This window comes from Saccopteryx bilineata, chromosome 8 (genome assembly GCF_036850765.1).
Source record: "Saccopteryx bilineata isolate mSacBil1 chromosome 8, mSacBil1_pri_phased_curated, whole genome shotgun sequence".
Taxonomy (NCBI): Eukaryota; Metazoa; Chordata; class Mammalia; order Chiroptera; family Emballonuridae; genus Saccopteryx; species Saccopteryx bilineata.
Genome location: NC_089497.1, coordinates 96675348 through 96688137, shown reverse-complemented (window position 1 = coordinate 96688137; position 12790 = coordinate 96675348).

The following is a 12790-nucleotide window of genomic DNA, read 5'->3' as shown; positions in this document are numbered from 1 at the left end:
TAGCAAGCCCTGTGGTGGCTTAATCAATGTGGTCCATTAATTTCCTATTGCCTGACCTGAAATTGCGTAGGTTATAAGCAATCAAAAACTGTCAACTTTGAAAAGCTAACAGTTGTTAGCTTCACTGGTATAAAAAAATTAGCGATAAGTAAAGTTAAGGAGTCAAATTAAATTAAATGTTAATTGATGCAAGGCACAAAGCAGGAAGGCACTTAAGAGTTTAGATGAGGGCACTACATTCACCAGACATGACAAATTATCTTGAAGCATTTCCATAGATATCTACCTTTGTGTTTTCCTCCATCACCATTTTCCAAATAAGCATGTCACAACTCAATAAAGGTTAAAATACTGCTCTTGCCAAGAGTGTATATAGTTCCATATGAAGCCATAGGCAAGATTCTGATCCTACTGTGTATATTTACAATGTTTTATTTTAAGCAGTGCAGTGATTTAAAAAATGAATCAAAGGACAGACTATGCTTTTGCATAAGAAATTTGCATAAGGAGAAAGAACATGCACACTTTTGGGGAATTAAAAAAAAGATTCTTTCTTAATCATCTCATACATTTAAATTACCCAAATTTGCATTAATGCCAAAGTGTGAATTGTTGCCTTAAAAAACACACAATTAAATCCTTTCAGACTATTGCTAATTATTCTTGGCTAATGTGATAAACTTTAAAGGCATGGAAAGTCTGATATGCCTTGGTTGCCTTCCCCAGAACACTAACACAAGGTGTGGTTTGCTTAGATTATCCAGTTGATACACAGAGCGGAAGTGGGATGAAATATTGTGACTAAAATAGTTTTGTTTTCTTGGGTCATTGATTGCTAGTAAACTATAAAAAAAGAAAAAAGAAAAAGCATTTTGGCTTACGGCAGTGGTCAGCAAACCATGGCTTGCAAGCCACATGTGGCTCTTTGGCCCCTTCAGTGTGGTTCTTCCACAAAATACCACATGCGGGCACTACCTCAATAAGAAATATACCTACCTATATAGTTTAAGCTTAAAAAATTTGGCTCTCAAAAGAAATTTTGATCGTTGTACTGTTGATATTTGGTTCTGTTGACTAATGAGTTTGCCTGCCACTGGGTCTTATGCTAGATGCATCATGCATTTACAAAAATGGCTCACTAATTATAGATGTGGTTTGGCAAGATTTTCTTATTATTAGGACTAGTTCAGAGCTAGTTACTTGGCATAAATTTTGAATTCTGCTACATACATTTCAATGTGCCAGTTTTTTACAAACTATTGTTGCAGGAGAACAAACCTCAAAGGATTGACACTAAGACAACTTTTTTTTTTCTTTTTTTTTTTTTTACAGCGACAGAGAGAGAGAGTCAGAGAGAGGGATAGACAGGGACAGACCAACAAGAATGAAGAGATGAGAAGCATTAATCATTAGTTTTTTGTTGCGCATTGCAACACCTTAGTTGTTTCTTGATTGCTTTCTCATATGTGCCTTGACCATGGACCTTTAGCAGACCGAGTAACCCCTTGCTTGAGCCAGTGACCTTGGGTTCAAGCTGGCAACTTCGAGGTCTCGAACCTGGGTCCTCTGCATCCCAGTCTGATGCTCTATCCACTGCACCACTGCCTGGTCATGCTATACTCAGACAACTTATAAGAGGAATAAAGAGAATTTATTAAGCTGGCGAAGCACATGGGACTATAGCTCCAAAGACACGTGCTCTCTGAAGTTAAATTTCTTACATCTTATATATCTTTTACAGAACATAAGTTCACATTCTTGGGTCTCGTGGTTCATTTGTCATTAATTACATGATTTCAGAATGGGAGGGGGCTTACAGGATGCCAGAGGATAATCATTTGTAAATCACCCATTAAGGAGAAAGAAAGGGGGAGAAAAAAGGGCTACTCAAATCTCCCTTCCCCTCCTACATTCCTGGCTGTTTTACCTTCTTTCACCCAGGTGTAGAGAAGGGAAGGGGTCCAAGCTTCCTTCGTCCTTCTATTCAAAACCTTCTTTCTAAGTATGAAAACCTCTTTATTTACATTATAACAGCCCTTCCTAAGCAGGAATATTATCAGCCATTTTGAGATTTTGTAAATTACACAAAAAAATCATATTTACAAACTCTCTCTGAATGCTTGGCCTAAATTATAAAATATCATTAAAGCCTCTTATTTAAAGGGAGGTCTTCTTCTTCACTATCTACTTATGTGGTAATGATAAATATGTTATAAATGATCCAGCCTTTTATATCTATATTTAAATGACTATATCTAAGGATTTTTGACTCATTTCTATATAGAGTTTCCTGTGCACAAAAAGAAATTGCTGATGGATATTTGTAAGGCTAGTAGTCAGGGCCATTGCAGCCATTCACATGCAGGTTCCCATTGAATTTGGACACATACTAAAAAACAATGGAGCCAAAAAATGGTGGGTCATTTCTTTATTAAAGTCTCTCACTGGCTGATGAGCAAACACACAAGGCTCCCAATGCCGCTGACGCATTAACTGGTTCCACAACCAGGAGAATCTTCTCCAGTTCTTTCTAGAATCAAAGGCCCCACCAGTCTCAGCAGAGCTCGCAAAAAAGCCCCTCAACTCTGGTTCCCTATCTGCATACCTTCTCTTTCCCTGCCAACATGGCTTCTCTCTCAGCACTCTGCAGTCTCTCTGCTCTCACTCTGCAAACATGGCTTCTTTTTTCTTCTCCTTCTTCTCTCCTTTTCAAAACTTTCTAGATTGAAAACCTCTCCTCCAGCAAACATTAGCAGGAAGGTAATTTGTAATTTCACAGATGACATATACCTGGCGCTGCCCAGCCCTTACGCAAACTATAAGTGAGCAAACATAAAAATCACATTTTACAAACTTAGTTGACAAACAATATTTAATTTCAAAGCAGGGTGAACAGAGTATCCTGATCTGAGGTGAACATTTACTTATAGAACTTATAAGAATTATGAAATTTTCTTAACTGCTTGGTGGGTTTTGACAGTTTAGTACTAACTGGTCATTTGGAAGCCTTGTTTTCCTGATAGGGTTTTCTTTCTTCTCCACTAGAGATTTATTTGGATGCATGCTTTTCCTCAAAGTAGAATAACTTATTGAGGCATAGTCTTTGCTGAAAAGACGTTTGAGGTGCCTCAAGCTGATAAGAAGCAGTTTGTGTTTGAAGGTAAGTGCTGAGAAATTAAATTGAATTCAATGGTATTATTGAGTGCCCAACATGTGCTTTTCTGTGTTGACTACAAACAGAAATTTAAAGCACAATTCCTGCCCTGCAGACTCCAGTAGGCTATTTGAAGAGGGATGGTGAATAAAGAAGACAGTAGAGGGTGAAGGGACAAAAATTCTCCACCTTAAAGCTGCTTTTGGGAATAATGATTTTTAGGTGTTTATTAAGAAACAGAAGACTAAAAATCTTTTATTTGCCCCTCTTTTCTGCCTGAGAGATTAAGACAGAGAAACTTGCTTCAGGAAGAAGATTTTAAGATGCTGACTTAGTCTAATTTAAATTAAGCATGGTAAATAAGAAGGTTTGAGGGGCCTGTTAGCAAGCTACCCTGTGTACCACTGATTCTGAGTCACCAGTAAGGATTCGCCTGCCTTGTGTTAGCACTCTTCCTCAACTACTTGTGACAACCATTCTCACTTCTGAAATCTAGGACTCTGTTCTCCTTTGTCCAGAATGTCTCATATACCCAATGTGGCCTCACTGTCTTTGAAATTTTTATGGATCTATCATGTCTATGTGAATTCCCTGTACACATATATTAAACTTTGATTTTCTCCTGTTAATGTGTCTCTGTTAATTTTATTATTAACCCAGCCAGAATAACTGAGAAGATGGGAGGAAAATTATTAGTACTTTTTAGCCCCACAAAGGCTACTTGGTATAGTTCCTAGTACCCAGCACAGAAGAGTGTCTAAGAGCAGAGCAGGGAGGACACCCTGCTCCATCCTGCTTGCCAAGCCAATCACCTTGGAGTCAAGATCTTCCCCAAAGGATGGTTAATTGATTTATTAATTAGGATGGTGCTAGGTATTGTAAAAAATATTTTTAAAAATGGTCAGTTTTTAGAAAATAAAATTGTCAGTTTTTATTTCTAAGTTATAAAACCATCCAATTTCTATTTCTTGTCAGCAGGTAACTTTCTTCCATGTAGTAATTCCTGTAACCAGGCTCCTGCATCTTCTAATTTTACTTTTTTCACCAAATGATTTCCAGGATTACTATGGTTGTTCACCTCAAGGTACGCAGGGAAAGAGAGCATGAAGGCTCATGTAAGAAATGTATAAGGGCCCAGACACTCATCAGTTCTTAGTTCTCCTCATGCTTCATTGGCTAGTACTCAGTGAAATGCCACACATAACCTCAAGTGAGGATGAGAAATGTAGTCTGACTGTGAGGTTGAAGAGAAAAGGAACTGCATCCTAGTGAACCGCTGGCTAGTCTCTGCCACACTCTGATCTTCTGGTTTTATAATCTCTATTCCTATGTCTGTACCTTTGTCTATATCAGTGGTTGTCAAAGTGTGTGCCAGTGTGCCCTAAAAGATTTCCAGGTGCACCCTATGGTATTCCAGAGAAATATGTGCCTGTCTGGGGCCAAAAAACCAACAGGGTTTTTGGAGTTTAGATTTTTGGGGGACAGAGGTGTAGAGAATTGGCTGTAAGCTGACAGCCTGCCCAACCCCCCACCTCACTTTCCTGATTAGGTTGCAAAAGACTGTTAAGGTGTGGAGCTGGATTGTTTACACTACCCCTGATGTTCCCTGGAAAAACTGGAGGCAAGTTTCTTCTATCCTTTGTTTAGTGTAAAGTTAAGATGATATGTATGGTGGGGTTTTTGGATTGATGATTAAACATAAGGAATTCTCTCTTGAAGCCTTTTGAATTTCTATAAAAGAAGAATATATGACAATATCTAAAAAAGCTATGAACATTTTACTACAATTTTCAACATCCTATTTATGTGAATTAGAATTTTTTACCCTCAACACAATTAGGAGTAAAAAGAGAGGAATTCTTCAATGTATTAAAGAGAAAATGAGAGTTTGCCTTTCAAATATATGCCCAAACACTGAAGAAATTACTAGGATGCATCAGGCTCATATTTCTCATAAACACAAGAATGAAAAAACTTAACACATTCTCACCAGGACCTGCCAAATTTCCTAAATCTTACTAAGAATGTATCTATCTATCTATCTATCTATCTATCTATCTATCTATCTATCATCTATCTATAAAATAACTTTTTTAATTTTTATTTATTTCTATTGATTTATTTTTTAAATTTATTCATTTTTTAGAGAGGAGAGAGAGACAGAGAGAGAGAAGGGGGGAGGAGTAGGAAGCATCAACTCCCAAATGTGCCTTGACCAGGCAAGCCCAGGGTTTCGAACCGGCGACCTCAGCATTTCCAGGTTGACGCTTTATCCACTGCGCCACCACAGGTCAGGCCTGTTTTTTTTTAAATTTTTTAACCCATCTTTTTTATGAATTCTAAAAGGCATAACTCAAAAAAATGTAGCATTTTTTTTTTTTTTTACAGAGACAGAGAGAGAGGGATAGACAGGGACAGACAGACAAGAATGGAGAGATGAGAAGCATCAATCATTAGTTTTTCGTTGTGCATTGCAACATCTTAGTTGTTCATTGATTGCCTTCTCATACATGCCTTGACCGCGGGCCTTCAGCAGACTGAGTAACCCCTTGCTCAAGCCAGCGATCTTGGGCTCAATCTGGTGAGCTTTTGCTCAAACCAGATGAGCCCTCGCTCAAGCTGGTGACCTCGGGGCATTGAATCTGGGTTCTCTGCATCCCAGTCCGATGCTCTATCCACTGCACCACTGTCTGGTCAGGCGCTAAAAATGTTTTTAATGTCAGAATAAATTTAATTTTGTCATATTTATTTCATTTAATTACCATAAAAGCATGCTTGGACTTTATATTTTTTTAAATATTTGACTTAATTATTATAACATATTTCTCAGAAATTTGTATATAGTTCACTTACAATTACTTATAGGATTTTAAATGAAGCCTGACTTAAAAAGTTTGAGAACCATTGGTCTATGTCTATATCTACACATACAGGGTAGGGCAAAAGTAGGCTTACAATTGTTCACATGAAAAATAATACAATGATTAATTATATAATAATAAAAGGATGAACTCTGTGTTTCTTGTACTCACAGCTGCAAACCTACTTTTGCCCTTCTCCGTATCTCTACATCTCTATACCAACTGATAGCTGTTTCACCATCTTAACTTTCATAAATAACTATGTCCCAGAGCAGGTATCTAAATTAATTTGGCTTTGGTCTCAATATAGTTAAAAATGGAGACAGGAAGTTATGGACATCTCAGTATTGTATAATACTATACATGGACAAAAAAATGTGCCTTTACACCTCTCAAAGGAGACTACCTAAAAAATTATTTAGCCCTAACTTCAGGATTTCTTTATTATACAGCATCTTCTTTTTCAGATCTAAATGTGTTTTTGTGTTGTCTGGTGGTTTGTGAACTAAAAAGAAAACTAAAAAATTGTTTACCCTTCTCACCTCATATCTATGCCCCATATAGAGTGGTAAAGCAGAGACAAAACAACACACTAAAAACTCCCCTTACCAAAGTAGAATATTGGGAAAAACACAGTTGTGTCTGGTCTACAGCATAATGATTTCTAATGGCACAGTGAAGACCCCCCTTCTGGCTCATGGAGGAAATTGATCACAACAGAAGTAGCAATTAGGGACTATGTTATCTTTGAAAGCTGTATAACTTTTCTGATCACTATGTGTATTTTTAAGTTTTGAAGAAATTAGTGAATTTTAAAAATCCCAGCCCTAAGTTTCTTTGGCAATGTATGTATCTTAGAGACATAGTAGGCTTGTGATTCTTTTGTTTCTCAAAGGTTCTAATGCCAGGAACCATTCCTAAAGTTATTTTTCATAAATGGTTTTCTGGTTTGTTTTGTTTCTTTTACTTCTTTGCTCTTGAAATTGGAAATCACATAGTTTTTTGTCCCTGTAGTATTACCATTGAGACTAAGCCTTTCCTATTACTATGTTAAATAACATTGAGATCAAGCAAGAATGACTTAGCTGCTTCCTCCAGGCCATTCTTGCTCCTGAAAGAGAACCCATGAAACAGTTAAATCACCCATATTTCACAACTTGCTTATCAAGGCCTTTACCTTGCTGTCCCCAGCAACCCAAAGCTTTGAAAATTCTCAAAATATTTTATTTAGCAAACACCTCACACAAATTTTCAATATATCTTGATAATTGTTTGTTTATTATCAGGATTGATTGGAAATTTTCCTGCCAGAGAGCTAAGCTGTGATGACAGAGAAATAACGGTTGATTTTCATCCTCCGCAGTGATGAAGCACCAGTTTTGTTGTAGCTCTCACAAGACTTTCAAGGCCTGTTACTTATTGAGAAGCCTCATGGTCTCTAAAACCTTCAATCTTTGAGAAAGGGAGAAAGCACAAATGGAATTCTAAAATAAAAAAATTTGAAGTTCTCAGAGTCCTTTGAGCTTCCATGGTCTAGTCTTTTCAATGACTTTAATGATAATGGGACCAAGTTTTCACATTCATTGACTTTTTTGTTATGAATTACAAACAGACTGATGCATGAATTTAGTGATACTACCTTTAATCCTAGACTCTGTTGTGTTGTAAGCAGACATGGCCAAATACTGTATGGAATTGTTCAGTACATTTAGGTGCAGGTACAGGTAGTCTTTCTTCAACATTCTCCTAAAAAACCTTTGCAGAACTTAAAATGTGGAGCTTTGGCTTTCTGAAAGAGATGTTAAAGACAAACAGCCCTTGAATCCCTAAGGAATAGACATGTTCAGCCACTGTTTGCCATTAGTGCCATAATAAAAGTTTGGGGGGGGGGAAGGAGTTGATCCTTGATTTATATCGACCAAAGTAAAAGATGTGAGCCATCTATAGCTCATTAGAAAACTTCTGGCAAAGACTTCAAACTGATGATTCTTAGGCATTGTCCAGCAGCCGAAAATGTTTGGAAAGATACAGCTTTTAGGTTCAGGTCAAGTTGACAACTGCATGATGTAAACAGCTTCTACCCCAGAACCATGGAACAAAATCCAGCTGCCCAGAGCCACAGATTATCATGATTTGACCTGCATAGTCTTGTTCTTTATTTTCTCCAGCTATCCTATATAATCTACACTTTTTAAAGTTTCTGAATTTGCTAACACTTACTTGTTACCCTTCTACTATAATATCTGCAGAGCCCCTGGTATTAATACTGCTCTTTGCATCACTAGCAACTTCTTGCAATGTGTCTAGTGCTGACTATAATTTGCTTGTGATTGGCTAAAAGATAAATTATGACTATTATGTGCCAGTTTTTTCTAATGAATTAGCTTTGCTTTGGTTTATTGATTCAACTACTAAGCAAATTCTTAGTTTGCACACATTGCAACAGGCCAGATCACTAAAAGCTAAAGTTCTTGGTTATCACATCTAGGATAGGCCGATTCTGTTTGTTAAAACATCTAGGAACTTCTCATAGCAGTTGGTCTTTGTAACAAACTTTCACAGAAATAGAGCTTGGAATATGACAGCCCAAGCTGACTAAGACACCACTTGATTTTCACAAACCTGCAAGAAGCTTCAGTTTTTAAGCTTAACCTCATGCTGTTTTACTAGGGATCTAACTGGTGACTTACCTAATTTAAATCTCACCAACTGACTCCAATCTGCTTTTACTGAGTGGTACTAAAAGTTTGCAAAATAATTAGACATCCCACATAGGTATTTTGGCTCAGAAAAAAAGAAACATAGGGTGACTTCAAACAAATGGGATTAGATTTGTGCATGAAAAGTTTATTGGCTGTGAAAGTGAAAATGTGTCTTATCTCAGTACCTGATTTCTACATTCAGTATAGTACTACCTGAAATCACTTGAGGTCTATTTTGATGTGCTTTTTTTGTTTCTCTCAAACAACAAAACAAAACAAAATTCTAAAATTAATCTTTAAATTAGTTCAAAAAGAAGAAAAACTGGGTATCAATTTAGAGATACCAAAACTTAACTGCTCAGGAGGAATTTTTGGCTTATTTCTTATTTCCTAAAGTGTCCTTATTTCTTGCTTTATAATGTATTTTTAAAATGAGAGCACATTTGCCTATTAACAGGAGAGCATGGCAATGCCACGAAGGGCATAAATTTTTTTTGCCTAAAAAGTTCATGAGATGAGCATGGTGGTGATTCTTTTTTTTTTTAATTCATTTTAGAGAGGAGAGAGAAAGGGAGAGAGAGAGACAGAGAGGGAGAGAGAGAGAGAAGGTGAGGAGGAGAGAGAGAGAGAAGGTGAGGAACTCCCATATGTGCCTTGACCAGGCAAGCCCAGGGTTTCAAACTAGCGTCCTCAGCATTTCCAGGTCGACACTTTATCCACTGCGCCACCACAGGTCAGGCTGCATGGTGGTGATTCTAACCAGAGCAACCCTCGGTATTATATTATACTATTCTCTTTACTCCTACAGACTTTTCTTTATTACTTCTAAAACATCTGGCTAGCAAATAACTAAATTATGTACTATTGGCTCTTCACATTTGGAATTGGACTTATTTTTCTTGCTTTATTTTGAGCATTTTAAATCCTGGATTACAAGTAAATTATAGACTTTTATCATAATTATTTTGTTAGTGTTTGCTTGTGTTTCAATGCTCAAATGTGTTCACTGTGGGGTTTTAAATGATCCAAACAGCCACTTTTCTGTCAAATAATCTAATAAATTATTATTCAACAAGGAAACAATAAATAATTATGGTGTCAAATAACAATGTACAATTGAGTTGTGACTCCAGATGATAAACACTTTAAAATAGGCTGAGGAATGACCAAAAGTGGGAATTGATAACAGAAATAAACATAATTTCCTGTATCTATGTTAAGAAATACTTAAACCAGACTTTCCTCTGCTTGTAAACTTAATTCTTTTACCCTGTTAACAATGATGAGACTAGGCATCTATCTCTGTCCCATTTAAATAGTAATGAGACCAAGCAGAAGTTAATTACTTGCTCCAAAAAATACCTTTCCCTGAAATACAAGACCAAAAGCAACTAACATACTCATTAAGATCAACAGGTCACTTATCAAAGCTGCTTCAATGCCATTGCCCCACTGTGCACATATATTCAAAGTCTAGTATATCATAATCTACCCATTCTGAACCAAATCATAGCCTTACAACACTTGCCTTAAACCCACTCAATTCAGGTCTTAGAACTTTTCTATCATTACTTTATTTCCAGCTGTTAAGGTGCTACTAAGACTTAGATAAGGTGACATTCTACTTTATTGCAATAACTTTAATAAATATATCTTAACTTGATCACTATGTCTTCCTGGTTGTTGGTATTTGGGAGAGAGCTTCAATATATCTTTCCTCTATTTCTGAATTTAATGAGATTATCTTTAGGGCATCTGAAAGCCAACAGGCTTGCATGGGAAGAAAATGTTCTCAATGTGATTTGGTCAAGGCTGTGACACTGCTTCATGGAGTTATCATATAAACTTTTGTCCTTGCAAATAATTTCAATTTTTTATTCTTGTAGTTGAGGTATAAAAGCTGTTTCAATCCTTCCAGGCCATATATTTCTGGATTACACTGGGGGACAATTTTATTTTTTATTTTCTGTTGCGTGAGGTGTTAGAACTGTTTCTATATATTTCTGCATCGCTGATTCCCAATCTTAAATCCATTTTTTTGGTGCATGCTCTAGTTTTTATGCAATTTTAATTTCTTTTTGTTAAAGTTAATGACATGCATTGGTTTTTAAACTGGAGTTAAAAGGTAATGACTTTTGGATTGAACATAACCACAAGGCAATTAATGCTTTACAAACATCACTTTTACATAATTGTAGTTGTTTTTAAATATAAAAAATTATTATCTGATAAAAACACCCTCTTATTTTATTTTAAGATTGAATCATGGCTTCTTCTAGTAGGCATAAATGTAAAAATAGTCCTGACACCTCCTGTTATATATGTGGCTGTTACACACTTCAACGTCAAAGGCGCTAATATTTCCTCATTTGTGAAACATGCATATATTGCCTATTTTCAGCGGTTCCAATTGGTTATTTAACTTATCTGCAAGAATATTATAATGACATAAAAATTGTCCTCGACTTCCTGAAGTATGAGGATCATAACTGGATCATTTCTGTGGATCTTAACATGTTAAATTTCCTGCTAGGACAACAGAGAGGTTTCACGAAGTATCCTTGCTTTCTGTGTTTGTGGGACAGCCAAACTTGGGAGAAACACTGGACACAGAAGGAGTGGCCAAAACATGAATCTCTGGAAGAAGGGATGCAAAATATTCTGAATGAACCTGTAGTTAATGGAGACAGAATCATTTTTCCCCCACTTCACATCAAACTCGGCTTAATGAAGCAGTTTGTTCAGGTTTTGAATAGAGAAAGTGAATGCTTTCAACATATTATTTCTGCTTTTCCAGCCTTGTCTTTCAAGAAGATAAAATCAGGTGTATTTGATGGACCTCAAATTTGAACCCTCATACGTGACAAGGAATTTGCCAGGAAGATGAATAAGGAGGAGAAAGTAGCATGGCAGTCTTTTGTGGCAGTTACAAAGAACTTCCTTGGTAACAAAAAAGCAAAAAACTATGAACTTCTGGTTCAAAGGATGCTGTTGGCTTTCTATGACATTGGATGTAATGTGAGCATTAAGATTCACTTCCTGAACAGTCACTTGATAAATTTCTCAAAAATCTTGGAGCTGTTAGTGATGGGCAGACTACTGCTGGTGCATCAAATGAGATTGTCCTCAACAAATATACAAATGCAAGAGCTACAAACACAAATTTTTGCCTGAAAAGAATATAAATAAATTTTGTGCAAATTTTATAATTAAAATAAGTGTTTTAATATGTTCTATTTTGAAATTGTAGACAAACTTCGATGCAATCATATCTTTTTGTGTATTAGTGTATTTACTGCATTATATACATTATTATATTTTCACAAAAATGATGCCCAAGAAGACATTCAACTTCATTATACTAAACTAAATGTTGACAATTTTACAATAAGATGAAACCTTAAAATCTTGAATTGAAAAAAAAACTGTAGCTTACAGAGAAAAACTAATGTCAGATTTGAGATCAGCACACTTGAATTAGGTAAGAACAAGTGTTTTTGTGGATGCAACAAAAATTTTGTTCCCCAGTGTTATCTATTTCTCTTCATTTTTTTCCCCTTCATCTAATTTTTTTCTTATATATTATATCTGTATCTTAGTTTGTTCAGGCTGCTATAACAAAATTGTCATAGACTGGTTGGCTTAAACAATGAACATTTATTTCTCATATTCTGGAGGCTGGGAAGTCCAAGACCAGAGTGCCAGCATGGTCAGGTTCTACTGAGAGCTCTCTCTCTGGGTTGCAGATAGGCATCTTCTTTCTGTGTCCTCACGTGATTGAGAGTTCTGGTATTTTATTCATTTTATGAGGTTATTGATCCCATCCTGAGGGTTCCACCTTTATAACCTCATCTGAGCTTAACTATGTCTCTAAGACTTTATCTCCTAATACTGTCACATTGATCAATTGGACTTCAACATAGGAATTTGGGTATGACACAATAGCAAACCATAACAGCTTGCAAAAAGCAGAAAGGGAAAGTAATACACACTTTTTTTTTGCAACCACTTTTCCTGAAAATAGGCTCAATAGCATGTTATTAGTAGTCACTGTAGATTATCTAGGTGACAGA